Genomic DNA, 16,646 nt, shown 5'->3' with positions numbered 1-16,646 from the left:
GTGCATGAGTGGTTGCGTGGACTACCAAAAGAATTTTGTTCTAAAGGAATTTATGCTCTTTGTAAACGCTGGAGGACTTGCATTGAGTGTAGGGAAGATTATGTTGAAAAGTGATACAGCTTTGTACCACTTCTGCACAATAAATAATATTTTAAAAAATATTTAAGGTTTTTATTTGACTCATGCTCATATTCACCTGCTCAGTGGTAATACTTTAATTATTTAGTGCAAAGCCTAAAAATGCTGTACCTTGCCTGCATTTTCTCATTTTACTCTAGGGGAACATTAAGTAACTGTGAATCTGTCATCTGTGTACCCACCAGAGTCGAATTCTCGATGTTGTTATGAGGAGACACATAGTGGCTATCCATCACATTACTTTCACCGCAACTGTGCCACAGTACAACAAAGCCTCATAGTCTACAGTCACATAAATTGCTTAATTACCTGTCGATTCAGATCCTTCAGCAATTCTGTTTTACTGTCACACTGGATGGGTAAACCTGGACCTGTGCTAAAAGAAATAATAAATCTAATGAGTGCATTTAACTTGTCATGATCTCTATATACCACACTGCAGAAAAATATCAAAAAATGCACTCATTTAGAACTAATTACTGTTTCTCAGTAAGCATTTTTTCTCCAAGAGAAGTTCTTGGTGATGCTAAGTCATTGAGGTTCATATTATTGAGACTGAACATAAAATTATGTGAACAATTAAATGACAACATATCCGAAAATTTATTAAGATCTTACAAAGCCTTCTCTGTGAACTGCTATTTTCACTCATAATTTCTGGTTGTTGTTTGTCTGTATAGACCCATTTTATCTACAACCCTCCGGCACTTCTAGGTGATGGAGGGTACCTTGTACCACCATTAAGTCAATCCTTTTCTTGTTCCACTTGCAATTGGAGCAAAGCAAAAATGACTGTTTATAAGCTTCCATGTAGTAGTAATTGTTGTTGTTATTGTGGTGGTCTTCAGCCCAAAGCCTACACTGATGTAACACTCCTCATCTCTGAAAAACTACTGCAACCTACATCCTTCTGAACCTGCTTACTGTATTCTTCTCTTGGTGTCCCTCAACAATTTTAAGCCCCACTCCTCACCCCACACTTCCTTCCAATAAAAAATCGGTGATCCCTTGATGTCCCAGAATGTGTCCTATCAACTGATCCTTTCTTTTAGTCAAGCTGTGCCACAAATTTCTTTTCTCCCCATTTCTTTTAGTGCCTTCTCTTTAGTTATATGATCTACCACCTAATTTTCAGCATTTTTCCGAAGCTCTACATTTCAAAAGCTTCTATTCTCCTCTTGTCTAAATTGTTTATCATCCATTGTTCACTTCCATACATGGCTACACTCTATACAAATACTCTCAAGAAAAGAGCCGTGCGGGCTAGCCGCACGGTCTCAGCCGCCTTGCCACAGTTCGTGCGGCTCCCCCTGTCGGACGTTCGAGTCCTCCCTCGGGCATGGGTGTGTGTCTTGCCCTTAGCATAACTTAGTTTAAGTAGTGTGTAAGCTTAGGGATCAATGACATCAGCAGTTTGGTCCCATAGTATCTTACCACAAATTTCCAAATTTTGAGAAAAGACTTCATAACTCTTAAATCTATATTCAGTGCTGACAAATTTCTCTTCTTCAGAAATGATCTCCTTGCTGTTGCCAGTCTAGATTTTATATCTTCTCTACTTCAGCTACTATCACATATTTTGCTGCCCAAATAATAAAACATTTACTGCTTTAACTGTCTCTTTTTCCAATCTAATTCCCTTAGCATCACTCAATTTAATTCGACTAAATTCCATTGTCCTTGTTTTACTTTTATTGATGTTCATCTTATATTCTCCTTTCAAGACACTGTCCATTCTGTTCAACTGCTCTTCCAAGTCCTTTGCTGCCTCTGACTGAGTTACAATGTCATTGGTAAACCTCAAACTTTTTATTTGTTCTCCTTGAACTTGAATTCCTACTCCAAATTTTTCTTTTGTTTTCTTAACTGTTTCCTCAATGTACAGAGTGAATAACATTGGGGACGGGCTACAACCCTGTCTCATCCCCTTTTCAATCACTACTTCCCTATCACACCCCTCAACAGTGTCATAGGCAGACCTTGTTACACAGATGGGTAGTAGGAAGCAATACATTGGGTGATTAATGTGTAGAATCACTTGTTAACATTTATTACACTACTATCCATTAAAACTGATACATCAAGGAGAAATGCAGATGATAAACACGTATTCATTGGGCAAATATATTATACTAGAACTGACATGTGATTACATCTTCGCGCAATTTCAGTGCATAGATCCTGAGAAATCAGTACCCAGAACAAACAAATCTCTGGCCGTAATAATGGCCTCGATATGCCTGGGCATTGAGTCAAACAGAGCTTGGATGGTGTGTACAGGTGAAACTGCCCATGCAGCTTCAACACGATATCACAGTTCACGTATTGTGACGAGCCAGTTGCTCGGCCACCATTGACCAGACGTTTTCAATTGATGAGACATCTGGAGACGGTGCTGGCCAGGGCAGCAGTCGAACATTTTCTGTGTCCAGAAAGGCCCGTACAGGACCTGCAATATGCGGTCATGCATTATCCTGCTGAAAAGTAGGCATTCGCAGGGATGGAATGAAGGGTCGTAACTCATCTGGAATGTAACGTCCACTGTTCAAAGTGCCATCAATGCGAACGAGAGATGACCGTAATGTGTAACCAATGGCACCCCATACCATCACACCAGGTGATACGCCAGTATGGCGATGACGAATACGCGCTTCCAATGTGCGTTCACCACGATATCGCCAAACACGGATGCGACCATCACGAATCAGTAAACAAAACCAGGATTCATCCGAAAAATGACGTTTTGACATTTGTGCACTCAGGTTCATCATGGAGTACACCATCACAGGCGCTCCTGTCTGTGATGCAGGATAACCGTAGCCATGGTCTCCGAGCTGATAGTCCATGCTGCTGCAAACGCCGTCGAACTGTTCATGCAGATGGTTGTTGTCTTGCAAACGTCCCCATCTGTTGACTCAGGCATCGAGACGTGGCTGTACGATCTATTACAGCCATGCGGATTAGATGCCTGTCATCTCGACTGCTAGTGATACGAGGCTGTTGGGAACCCACCGATTCCATATTCTGCTAACAGTCATTGGATCTCGACCAATGCAAGCAGCAATGTCGCGATACGATGAACCGCAATTGCGATAGGCTACAATCCGACACTTATCAAAGTCGGAAACGTGATGGTACGCATTTGTTTTCTGGTACAGACGTCTGATACAACTATTCCACAGCAAGAGTTACTTTCAATAGGTGTGGTAGCAGTGCATTCCCATAGGATAACAGAATATTATGTCCTCCAGGAATCACATTGGGTACACCACTTATAGCATAAAATGTACAGCAACTACAATGTTTTGTGAGCAAGTAATACCAGTCAGTATCTTTAAGTTTAGCATAAGTCTTGACTCCCTTAATTACCTGCTTATACATGTGCTTGTACTACAGGTTGTTGGTAAAGCAAATACTTATTGAATAGGTCTTCACACTTTTAATACTTAGCAGAAATTCTGAAAAAAGTAAATTCTTTTATTACTGTATCACCTCTATGGTGAATTAAGAGGTACTGACTGGTTTCATTGAACATTTAATAGAAGCCTTCTTTTTACCTGCTCTTGATAAAGAGCTATTCCAAGTTCTGTACATTACAATCTCTCGCATTTTTCTGTACACTAATACTTATTCTTCTAAATGGTAAATATTGCATTCAGACATTGTTGGTATTAAAGGTAATTCATGAAATAAATTATATTTAAACCAGAAAATTATAGGTTCCACATGACACATGAAAAGTACCTTGTTACACACATGTATGTACAGATTCCAAAATGTCTGTGAATTTGAGTTACAAACTTTTTTAAATAGAAATATGAAGATCACAATACTTTGGGTCTGCAATAACTGAAACGTAAAATACCTTAGTTCCCTATGGGAAACTTTGTTCTTTACGTGACTCGAGCAACTGCTTTCACTCTTAATGGAAAGCTAAATGGTTTATGTTAAAGTTAACTTGCAAAAAGTGTAACCATTGTTACATAATTTCTGTGAAGTAAGATTCCTTAATGTTAATTCCTTCCTTTGTCATCGTAACTTGATAATTTAAGTTCCATATGTGACATATGACCTACAAAAATGAAATGCTGTTATTACCATGACCAAACAAAATCTTTTTAACATGTAGTACACAGTTCAAATCAGCAAAAAGTGTAACTGTATAATTAAGGTAAATGTTGATGAAAATTAGGCATGTAACATGAATACTGAAATTTCCTAATCCGCAGCTTGTGGTCGTGTGGTAGCGTTCTCGCTTCCCGCGCTCAGGTTCGGTTCCCGGCGGGGTCAGGGATTTTCTCTGTCTCGTGATGACTGGGTGTTGTGTGATGTCCTTAGGTTAGTTAGGTTTAAGTAGTTCTAAGTTCTAGGGGACTAATGACCATAGATGTTAAGTCCCATAGTGCTCAGAGCCATTTGAACCATTTTTTGAAATTTCCTAGATTTCCAAGTGTAACTGTAATCACTGTATTCAGTACTTTGTAGTGCTAGAAAGATAATTCTATATGATTATTTGCATTCTCTTCCCCTCCCCCCTCCCTCAACACAGGAAAATATAATAGAAAGACCTCCTAGCAAAATAAAGACAAAATTCCGAAAATTAGGTTTTGCCTGAATCAGGCCCCCTTATTCTAGAATGGTTCTAAAGTAATAAGAATGCTTACGATCAATTGGAATAATGGGTTCATTCTAGGAAGTATTAAAACAAAAATTAAGAGAATAACAATTTTATTGCTCTTATGTTGCAGAGTATTCACAAACATTACTGTTTGAAACATAGGGCCACTGCATACTCCATTAGATCACACCCATTCTGTGATTAAAATGTTTTCTTAAAGTGAAAAATTCAAGTTAACATAGTTATTGAGGGAAATATTTTCTCACACTGAAAGCTATCTGTCAAATAAGTGTCAGAACTTTTTTTTCATTAATTTCACACAAATCACCTGTTTTTAATGCAAGTGCATGTTTTGTAACACCAAACATCTTAAAATAAGCTTATATAATAAACAATTATAATTTTGTTACAATATCTACATAGTATGTAAAGAGTTAATTTTACTTCAATTTGATTCATCCTTTGAAGTTCATCGTTATACAACAACAAATCTATGGACAAAATAGTTTTAAAAAATCTGTCAAAATGTCACACCCATCTGCATGAAATGTACCAATACATAATCTTTTCCAATTTGAGCACTATACATGATTAAACAATATGAGTTTATTTAACTTCTGCCTTATACTTGATTTGTTGTTTAAAATTTTCTCAGCAGGCTTTTTTTTCCATATGTTTTAAGTGTATACAGGAGTACAGGGCAATCTTACAAACAAGTTGAGTCTGATGTAAGTCCTCAATCCCAATTTCATAATGGTAATCATGACCAAGAGCAGGAGCAGGAGATGGGTAATCTACAAATTTAATTTTAACACAATGCAAAATCTTGGCCTGTATATATTTCTGTCGCATATCCCCAGCAATCACAAACATCTGAAACAGTTTCTGAGTATTCTACAACAGAGTACACGCAGTCACTTGTTTTAACCGATTTTCCCCAGTTAACAAAATTTACAAATGCATTTTTATTGGCCATATTGGGAAAAGCATAGAGATAAATACATTCTAATGCAGATTTAACTACTGATGGCTTCAGTATGTGAAGACAGTCTTTGCATGTGATCTGCCTTGAAAGGCGCAATGACACATACCCTGCAATATAATAGAGTATGTTTTGCTTGAAAAATGAGAACTTAATCTTATCATCAAGAATTGCACACCACTCCTCTACTTCATTTTCTGCAGCACTTTCATCACTTTCTACTGCATGCTTTGTCCGCAGCTCATGGTCGTGCTGTAGCGTTCTCACTTCCCGCGCCCAGGTTCCCGGGTTCGATTCCCGGCGGGGTCAGGGATTTTCTCTGTCTCGTGATGACTGGGTGTTGTGTGATGTCCTTAGGTTAGTTAGGTTTAAGTAGTTCTAAGTTCATTAGACTGATGACTATAGATGTTAAGTCCCATAATGCTCAGAGCCATTTCAACCATTTTGAACTACATGCTTTCTTGTATGAAAATCATAAACAGGTGGCAAACAACACACATTAAAATTTGAGCAATTCCCATTCATTGCAGTGACACGGTTACTCAAGAGCAACTTTCTCATGACACATTTGAACTGGTATGCATTTGTAATGTTGTTCCAACCACCTCTGGACTGAATGCTGGAAAAAAAAGCTCTATGTGGTTTTGTGACAGTTTATAAGTTAGCAAATACTTCAGAGGAGATTCAACACAAAGCATAATTGCCAGGGCTATGTGCCTGACTGATTAGATATTGAAAATTATCCCAAAAGAAAAAGTATTTCTTGCATGGAGCAGCAATGGAACACCAATGATTTTTAAGCTTTTGATATAATTTTCAGTGTCTCTGAAAATACCAAGCCAATAAGATTTGTTGTCAAGTCTCAGGGGGCTCTTATACCCTTTGCCTAATGGATTTCTGGAGTTCAGAATATCAAAAATCTTATTAATATAATACAAAAATTCTACTGTTGCTTCACTTCCTTTAAAATTTGGATCACCAACCCTCCTCAAAAACTATATACTATCTGCCACGCTAGAACTCAAAAGTCTGTGCAGCTAATGAAACATTCATTTTTCTATTTACACTACTTATACGTTGTCCTGATTGTTGGCAAATGTCATACCTTCTTCTTGTTGTACCTTGTTCAATTTTTCAATGAAATGCCATCTAATAATGCCAGTTGGAGACTCAATAGCAGATACTTCTGCTAGAGCATTTCTGGCAAACTTAATTATATACATGCCCAAGATACAATAAACATTGTATTTTTCCACAGGGTGAGGAAAGTAGCTTTTAAAATCACCCTTGGAAAAATTTAAAGTACAGCCAAGTGAACGTAAAGTGCTTATATTTACCTTACAGCCATCACATGTAACACACCAAACCCTAATGCCAGAACTATGCAGCCTCTCTAAAGCAGATTTTATCAGTGTGGCCTGATTATTTGCCTGTACACCATTGATAAAGAAATATGCAATCGGGCATTTAAATTTGCGTTTAATAGAGACAAGCATGAAAACCAGAGCCTCAGATGCCTCTATTACTTCTTTTGACTGAGGCACTTCCCCACCAAAGTCTAAAAAACCTGTGCACTGCTTAGTTCCTTGGTCCCAAACCAACTGCTTCCTAATTCCCATACTGTCTACAATTAGACATGAATCGCTGAACTGGTCCCTTACAATTGGGTTCAAATCAATGTACTTGAAAACATCTTTTAAGAAGCCAGGTTCACAGTCTACACTTGCCACCCATTTGGAAATCAATGATGTATGGGGCAGAGGCATTAATTTTTGCTGGTATTCATATGCTGCTGGTGAATAAAAGTACACAGTCATAGCAAACATTTTCACATTTGTTGTGTATCTATTACCCTTTGACGAGAGAGAGGTGTTCACTACATTGCACACTAATTCCACTTGTGTTCCTTTCTGATGATTGAGGAAGTTATGTAACTTCTCAGGAAGATGCCCCTTCTCCTTCAATGAACTTATGATGTCATCCATGGAAAACACTTTCTTCTTCGAAGTTTTCCACGGACACACTTTAGTTTACGTTTTAATTCGTGCACAATGTCTGAGGGGGAAAAAAAAAAAAAAATAATGCGATTTTCCGTCGCCATGTCTTCCATATCTACTTTCGACGGTATACCACAATCAATTACTGAAGAACCAACTGCACTCTGAAATAAAGAAATAATTTCGTTATATATGATTGAAATAACTCAAGGCTTGATGAAATCCTTCCAAAACCCAGGCGATCATTGTAGGCAAAACCACCCCTTCCTTCCGCCTCCTTGATTTCTATCTCACCATCTATGGCCGTCCTATCGCCCTCACTCCCACCCTTAAGTACCTTGGCGTCACCCTCGACCGTCGCCTCTCCTGGACTCCCCATCTCCAGACAATCCAAGCCAAGGCACGCTCCCGACTCCGTCTCCTCAAGCTCCTTTCCGGCCATACGTGGGGTCTGGACCCCTCCACAATCCTCCACACCTATACCTCCCTCATCCGCCCTATCCTTTGTTACGCCCATCCAGCCTGGATCTCCGCCCCCCCCCCCCTTCCTTTTATAAATCCCTTCAAATCCTCGAACGCCACGCTCTCCGCCTCGCCTATCGCATCCGTCTCCCCTCCCCCACGCGGATCCTGTATGATCTCATCCCCTTCCCCCACCTCCTCCTTTTCCTTGAAAGGATACGGATCCTGTACACCTCCCGTAAACTTGATCCTCCTCACCCGCTCGTATCCCCGATCCTCTCACACCCCCGCCCGCTGCCACACCTGTATTCCCAGTCCCGCCCGGTCTCCATCTCTCCACCCTCCTTACCCTCTCCCAAGGTGGCTTCCGCCAGCTCCCTCTGCCTGATGATGTCCTCGTCCCCTCCATCTACCCCTCCTATCAAGTTTGACCCTGCCCCGCCCCCCACTTCTGGTGTCCTTTCCTTTCGGCACCCTCCCTCCCTTCTCTTCCCTTTTCCCCGTCCCCTCCCTCCCCCCTCTTCCCCCGGGCTTCCTCTCCCCCTTCCTCCCTCCCCCCTATCTCCCCTGCCCGTGGCATCCCTGCTCTCCCCTCTCGCTCTCCCACTCCCCTTCCTCCTCCTCCTCTCTTGGCAGGTCCCCGGACTCGCACACGCATAGTGAAAATTCGCGCGCCGGAGATCATCGCCTTCTGTGTCTCGTGTGTGTGACGTCGTTTAGTGTTTTTGGTGTCCGCCGTCCCACTACTACGTTCACTTGTGCCATCGGATTCATCAGTGTTCTGTGCGCCGTGCCAACGTGTTTTCAGTGTTGTTATCATCACGTGTGAACGACTCCGTGTTTTTTGTGTCTCTGTGACCTCTCTCTTTTGCCCATCACTTTGTTCATTATCATTCTCCGTTCTTATACTATTGTAAACGCTATGGCTGAAGAGTGGCGTAGTGTGCTGCTGCCAGCCTACCTGATTTGTACAGGTTTTAAAATAACAATAAAGTAAAAAAAAAAAAAAAAAAAAAAAAAAAAAAGAGGCTTGATGAAAAAATATTATAAGAAAACGATGGGGGTATGAAAACATCCTTATACTAACGTTTTCGACACAATTCGCAGCTTCTGCATTGGATAAGTGGGACATGCTTTCCACGGAAGAATTCTCATTGACAACATTTCTCCCCGCAATCAGTTGCGTCTGCAATGGGCCAATCGAGCACGGGTTCCATGACAGAACGCTAAAAACAAAAATATGGACCTGTATTACAATATTGCTTAGACCTATGTAGCGTACGAAATAAATTCACAAAAGTAAAAAGCACACACATAGCAAGGAAATTAATTAGCTACCTCAAATGGAGAATCATCGTTGTCACTCAAAATCCTAACAACACGTCGTCGTGGCTGTTTATTTGGTGGTATCAAATGTGTCGGAAAGTCAAAAACTGATGGCACTGCTTCGGGTTTGAGACGTTTCTTCCACGTTCCAGGGCTCACTACGTAATCACCTTGTCGGAAATGGTTTCCGCAAAGTAATTGCAAGACGTAGGATTAAAATCCATCCGCTTCACGGAAGTAATCCACGTCTTTAGTAGCTCTGGGTGCTTTAGAGGAAACCTGGTCAAAAACATCGAATTAGCAAACGCACTAAGTCTGTATTTTTATCGCATTGTATCCGTAGTCCTATTACCTATGAAATGGTAAGTCACTCTCCTTACTCCACCGCTTCGTACAATTGAAAGCGGAACAAGAAATCACCATTTCGATAATCCATAATTCCTTATACACCGTACAGACCGAGAGAAACTTTTTGCCAAATTCGAATATTGCGGGCAATACAGACGACAGTAATCAGCTGGTAGAGCCATCTATCGGTAGGTCCGGTAGTTGAGCATCCCTCATTTCGCTAGCTTTAGACGCCTGTGACGAAAACGGCAGTTAGCTCTATACACCGTCAAATTTTTGGTTAACGTGGTACAGTTTCACAAATTGTTTTTTCGTAACGGATTCTTAAAAGTTAACACACTACACACAATCAATGTGGCTGAAAATGCTATGTGACTGGATTACAGGTAGTCACGAACTGCAGACGGCGACAGGAGACAGGGATAAAATGATCGCCATGTTATCCCCGACAGCGTTTCGAGCTGACATCTGTTGGCGACGTCGAGCAACAGTGCAGGACGTAACGGCTGTGTACTGGATCTCGCAATAAGCTGTTCAGCAGGAAAATGCTGGAAATAAGAACGATGTCCTTACCGATATCAATTACTTGTTTCCAGTTGCTTCAGAAAATTTGAATAAATGTCCATATCTATGGCCATCTTGTAAGAAATGTACTTCACACCCAGCAACATTCTTGCTAATGTGTTTATTATATCTGGCAAATTGAAACTTTGGAATGACGGCGAGATGAAATCCAAATTGGCAATTTTTATAAGGTTCGGACTATGTTTGAACGAACCTATTGATGCAATGCAACTAGCTTATCCGAAGTTCAGGTATGAAGTGCGTCATATTACCTCCGGTACAGTGAGGAATCTCGTAACCTTACAGGTCAGCAGCCCCAAATCACCCTCAATCTCATGTTTATTTTCTTTTGCAACTCATCATCCTCAGTTAATATAAATAAGACACATTCGTAGCAAGTTATTAACTTCATCAATTAGTTGTTATACGTTACTTTAGTCATGTTCTAACTGAATTTCGGGTATACTTTGGAACTTACTGTCGTACACCCTTAGTGTACTCTAGTTTTTTAAAACTAGACGCCGACAGCATAGTGTAGACAACTGTTAGGGGCCTGCGCGTGCTCAATATTTATTGATAATAATATTTTGTCAAACCTGCAATATACTGAAGTGACCTCACATAATCAATAATACCGACAAAAATCCTCAGTTGACAGCCTAGTTTTACAAGCTAAGATGTCGAACATGGGGAAAGGAAGAGTGTGTGTTGCAGTTACATTACCTACAGCTTGCGAGCAATGGATGACAGATTAAGAAGACGAAATGGGTGTGGGAATGGTTGAAAAAAGGACCGACTGTCCCCGTGTTAACTTACAGATAATCAGAACCATGGACCCAGAAGTTTTGTCTCTGGTGAGACCTGCACCATACCGGTACAAAAAGTTACTAATGTTGAGACGAGATAAATCAGAGAAGCAAGATACGTTAACGAGAGAGTCAGTCTCAGTTGACGAGAAATTACGAGTAACAAAGAGATTTCTGGCGACATGTAGGTCTTTAGAATACTAGCTCTGTAGTACCAGCAAACGTAATTACTAAAATTTTAGGGAAGCTTGTGAAGCAATTATATCTGCCCAGCAAGGATACGTCCAGGCAACAGACATAAAACATTTTTTTTTACGTTTATTAATAATTTGGCGAAACTGATAATCTTTTCGCGGATTTCTTACGAGTCATTTCAGATATATGACGTATTTTTGTAAGAGAAAGGTCTTTTTCGGACTGCTATGTAATTCATCAACCGATACTATACTAAGGTAAGCATTGACATAGAGAATCAATCATCTGTTGACCATCCTAAAGTGGTATATACAGTGATTACAATCGCATCGGTCTATTAAAAATGTTCTATGTTAATAGATCACTTCAAAAATTGAATGTTATGTGTGATATGAACAAAGGCGAATTGAAAGCAAACATAGAAAACTAAAGCCGAGTGGCCAATACGTGAAGCTCTGTCAACATCTGAATAGAGAATATTGTCACACCGTCAATACTTAACCTCAGACGTTTAGTATGCATTAATAACACCGAGAATATTTTGAAGGCCATCAATACAGCTCATCAGTGTACGGGCTCTCAGACGGTCAGTATATTGACGGTTTGACAGTATTACTGCACCTGTGAGGACCCCTTAAATTTATGTCAGGTATTTCTTCGTTTCACTCAATGAAATTCGCTGCTCCAATGTGTACTTTACATCATAAAGAGCTAGATAAATTACTGTTTTCGGATCAGCTGGTTCAGGGTCAGCCATATCCCGCTAAAGTATTGTTACGATGATAAAGCCAAGGAAAAGAAAAGAAATCTTCTTTTACTAAATGGCGTCAGTCCGGTCGTCCCATTCAGCTGTGGCGTGTCAGGCGCGCAGACTACAGAGGCAGGAATTCTACACCCGGTTGGCTCCACGTAGTGTCGAGCAGCGTCGCGAGAGGGCAGCAGCTGGTGGTGGTGGCGAGCCACCGCGGCCGAGTAGTACGGATTGCCGCCGAAAGAGGGCAGGCAGGAACTGCAGCGCGGAGTCATTGCGTTCTCACACGAGTTTCTCCTGGGTAGCATTCATTTCACGCTAGGTGAGGAGAGCCCTACGTCATAGTGACGTATGTTCGCGTCGTCGTGACGTAAATAACCCAAATCGACTACATGAGTACGTATATCGATCTTTGCAGTCGTACCTGTAACATCAACAGTAAATGTAAATACATGTGGTCATGTGTGATGTTTACAATCGAAGTGACAGTAGTTGTGTGATATGCTTATACTAGTGGACCGATAGTGTGAACGAAGAAACCATAACGAAAGTATAAAAATCATGTGTACAGAAGCGTGTGTTTCATGAACATAACGAATGTCGGAAGGAAGGAATCATAACCATAACGAAAGTTAAGAAAGTGTCTAGTCATTTCTTTAAATCCGATTAATCGTGCGTAAATAATGTGGATAAAAACGTGAAATAGGGAGAAATTAAAGTGTTTCGTATTTTTATAAAAGCCGATGAATTATACACAATTTTTATAAAAGCCGATGAATTATACACAATTCATGTGGGCAGACACGTTAAACTGAAAAATTGTGGTGGTTCCGATGTTGGTGGAAATATTATACCATCTAGTTCCATTTAATTTTGCCTTCATGTTGTAAGTTAACTAAGAAAATTTTGCTCTCCAGAAATAAATGTTTGCTGCTGATCATAATGTACTGACATTTTACAACATGCGTCATTATTTCTTTATAAACTGTATATCGTGAAACAAACAACGACAAATAAGTCACATTTACCAGCATTTTAAGCATCTGAAAGCAGTGAATACTGTGCCATTTTTAGCTACTTTTTGTATGACTTGTACTCAGTATGGAAATAGCTACAGTAATCATGCCATACACCCACAAAACGTATGCCATGTCTATTGAGAGAATAAGCACAGTATGCCACCATCACATATGAAACATCACATAGTTCAAGAATCATTCATGAGTACTCTTTAGTCACAAACTTTCTTTAAAAGGAACTTCATCCTTTGTGTATTGATAAACAAAATGTGCAGTTACTCATAAATTTTCCTATAAGTGTATGGCCGAAAATTCTTAATGCCTCGGAACACTTATCACATTCGTCCATATTACAAACAATCGTAAGTGTTTTAACGGGAAAAATGTGACTGAAGCTGAGAAGGTTCAAGGAAACTTTTGGCGCTATGCCAGTTATTTGGTTAAAGATGCAGTGGGTAACTGGTGCTTAAAGGTGACAGACATCTCGGTATTTGGATCTAGCAAGTGGATCTATACTCTAGGTGATCAGTTAATGTACTAGTAATTTGAAATGTAAAGCGCAAAACTGTTTGAAGTTTTGCCTTAGATGCTGCCACCAAATGAGGTAATAGTTACTAGCATTTACCTCTCTGTATAAGATTCAAAGAAGTAAGGAACCCCCCACCCCACCCTCTCTCAAACTGTACTGATTCAGATATTGCACTTCTATACAGCTGCCAATATGCCTACTAGAGTTTTAACAGGTTGGATAAAAATACTAAATCCCAAGGTAACAACTTATAGAGAAGTATTTCTCTCCAACTGAAATATTACAGTATATGCAAGAGAAACAAAATAAATACATTTTCTGTCTTATATGAGATGAGAATTTCATTTGACTGGTTCCTACTGAAAGGACAATTGGTGTTTTATATCTTTTCTGCTGGTGCACTCATTAGAAACAGAGCTTCCACTTGTTTAGAAAACTGACTTCCTGATTTGCCTGGGGAAACTACGGCAAACCTAAATCTGCACGGCCAACCTGGAGTTTGAAGCTGGGTCTCCTGAATCTGAAGCTAGCACAATAGCTACTGCACTAACCATGCTCAGGGGTTCCTAACTGGATACAATGAAATGAAAGCTAAATTATAATGCTATCTGTTTGTGCGTGCTTCCAATGCCTTAACTTTTCGTCACAAATAAGCAGTTACTATCCATCATCTTTTATCAAAATTGTAGGCTTGTATTGGTGGAATTGTTGACTACCAAGCATTCCCATACAGTAGCTCAGCCTGACAAAAGCACTTGATGTCACCAGATTACAAGAGCTGCAGTTAATCACAAACTTATAAAAGGTTTAGGTGCCAGCTGATCATTAGATTTGTAGTTTGTTACAGTGGTGAAAAGACATCACCTCTCATTCTAACGGCATGTTCTGAGTGTGTGTGTGTGAGAGAGAGTGCTTTTCTGAAACACTTCTCGAAGGATCGTCATTTCTCTTATGTTACAATTTTAAATTTTTGACTGCTTACTTCACCTATAGAATTCCATTCTAAAGAAAAATATTTTAAATTGACTAGTGACCTCACTGGAGTACAATCCCTTAGATAGTAAGCTTTCTGATAAAGTAAAAATTTTAATGGGTCTTCTGCTAATTGGCATACACATGGAAATCAAAATACTTTCTGCCGCGTTGGAAAAGGGAAGAACATCCACTCATTGTCCCACTGCCTCAGATGAAAGGGTATCAAATTAGCATACTTAAGTATAACTCATTCAAGGCAGGCAAGTTAACTTTAAGTGTAAAAATTTATTTCCTTTCATTTGACTAATTCAGTAATTATTTAAAGACTATAATATATATGATTCAGCCAATCACCTCCTCACAGTAATAAAGTGTACTTAGACAGCAGCAGCTTGTTTGAAACCTTTATAGGCATGAAATCCATGGAGCAATCACTGAAATTCATTACTCTATTTGGCCTTGGCTGGTCTTTGTCTTTCTGCGAGACAGGTTATTCTGTTACCGGAGTGGCCCTATCATCCTATTTTTATACAGTATGTTTTAAGTGAATTAGTGCTCAGTCAGTTGTGATAGAAAAAAGGCGAATTCTCACTTGGAACATTAATAAAAACACCATGTCATTTGACCACCTATACCTTAGGTAAAACTCTACAAGAAACAGAAGAGCTGAGTGAAGAATGAGATTTGATATTTCTGCAACCCAATATAAGCTTTTCAAAAGATCAAGAAAGTCCTACTATACGTGGTCATCACAGATACTATTACTTAAAAGTTTCTGAAAGTCATCAAAAAACTTGTGATCCTTTCAAAAAACACAAACAGTTAAATATTGGAGGTCAGTTTGCTTGTCTAAAACATTAAATGCTAAATTAATCTATATGAATCCAAACCAAAAATTGTGCATAACATGTTGTAAGATTTGTGAACAGAAAACTGACATCAGTAATAGAAATTAAAGTGATGCAGATGGCCCAGAGGTGATATTTCATGAATCTGTACTAAAAAGTCTTCTAATCTAAAACATTAGAAGAGTAACTTCTTCTGAAAAGCCTTCATTCAATGAAAATGCCTCACAATTAACATGCACTCATCCTCAACAAAATTCTTTTGTAGAAGCAGTGTATGACAGGTGGTACTTTGCCTTTGTCAGAAATGTATGTGATGAAGAAGGAAATGTTGAACTACTTTTTCTCCACCTACCTGGTCCAGCAGTGTCATTTTTTTGGCCTGTGAAGGAAGACTTGTTTTGTTCCTTTGAAACACATTTTATGTGCTGTTGGTGTACCTAAATCAACATTATGCAAAAACGTGTTACTTTCATGAAAAGATATGAAGTTAATAAAAATAATTTCACAGTGGAAAAAAATCAGAGATGCTATTAAGAAGTTTCATAGTTTCAGGGATCTCCACTGCTGAACATTTACATTTTAAATTAACATTAGTGTAGCTACCATAATTGTTGTTTAAATATGCTAATTTGACACCCTAAATAAAGTTTACCTGTGTAATGAAAATGTTTCAGTTAAATTTATAACTTTTGGCTCTATTTTCATGAGCCACCCTTGCTATAGGTTGTCATTTTACACAATCTGATTTGAATGATCTTCTGAACAATGATGTGACATGTGTTTAATGGACATCCAATTTCTATGGAAACTCGGGGTCCCACATTTTTTTCTTTTTTTTAAAAAAAAAAAAAAAAGAAAAAAAGAAGTTTCAACAAAAATAAATCTTGTATCAACTGTCAGAAAGTGTTTTACATATTTAAAATTCATTGTCTTGAGAACAGCCTAAGTTGATTTTCTATATTCCCATTAGTCAAGAATAGGTATTAATTTTTTCCCAATAAAGATACATCCCTCTGTCACATCTCGGAAAATATGGCAGTGTGTGATGAAAATAAGATGTTATTTTTGTATGAAGTAATGCAACCCAA

General features: G+C 39.1%; 1 protein-coding gene across 2 annotated transcripts in view; it reads left to right on the top strand.

Annotated features, from left to right (window-relative positions):
* LOC126426685 (S-phase kinase-associated protein 2-like) overlaps positions 1-16,646 on the top strand; it is a 192,618-nt gene that overhangs the window by 60,635 nt on the left and 115,337 nt on the right. The window lies entirely within an intron of this gene.

Source organism: Schistocerca serialis, chromosome 11, assembly GCF_023864345.2.
Source record: "Schistocerca serialis cubense isolate TAMUIC-IGC-003099 chromosome 11, iqSchSeri2.2, whole genome shotgun sequence".
Classification (NCBI taxonomy): domain Eukaryota; kingdom Metazoa; phylum Arthropoda; class Insecta; order Orthoptera; family Acrididae; genus Schistocerca; species Schistocerca serialis.
This window is presented reverse-complemented; position numbering and strand designations above follow the sequence as displayed.